Below are 402 nucleotides of genomic sequence, written 5' to 3'. Positions count from 1 at the left end.
GCCCCGGCTCCTATACCGTTATGGGGTGTGTGTGTTTATGTGCATGGGTGGCAGGCTTTGGGGAGCAGCTGGTAAAACTGGCTCTCTGGGCGTTAACTTGCTAATCACTGACCCAGAGGCCCCTCTGGGCAAGTGGGTTGACTGCAGGTGAGCAGCGTTCAGTCTCTCTGGGGCCTGAGTTTGAGAGATTCTTAAAAAGGCTTCAGCCCTCCCTTCCTTGGCCTCATGCATCCGCGTGGCCAAACCCCAGCGGATCGCAGACTTCTGAAGGGTCCCGAGGTGTGCAGGGAGCCCCTCTTCTCGGGCTCCAATCCCCGAAGGCCTCCAGCCCGCCACCGAGGTGACTTGGGCCCGAATGTCTGTTGTTCCACTGGACCTGTGATCGGCTCCTCGGGGTCTGGA

This window comes from Jaculus jaculus, chromosome 19, assembly GCF_020740685.1.
Source record: "Jaculus jaculus isolate mJacJac1 chromosome 19, mJacJac1.mat.Y.cur, whole genome shotgun sequence".
In the NCBI taxonomy this organism is placed as follows: domain Eukaryota; kingdom Metazoa; phylum Chordata; class Mammalia; order Rodentia; family Dipodidae; genus Jaculus; species Jaculus jaculus.
Note: the sequence above shows the minus strand (reverse complement) of the source record.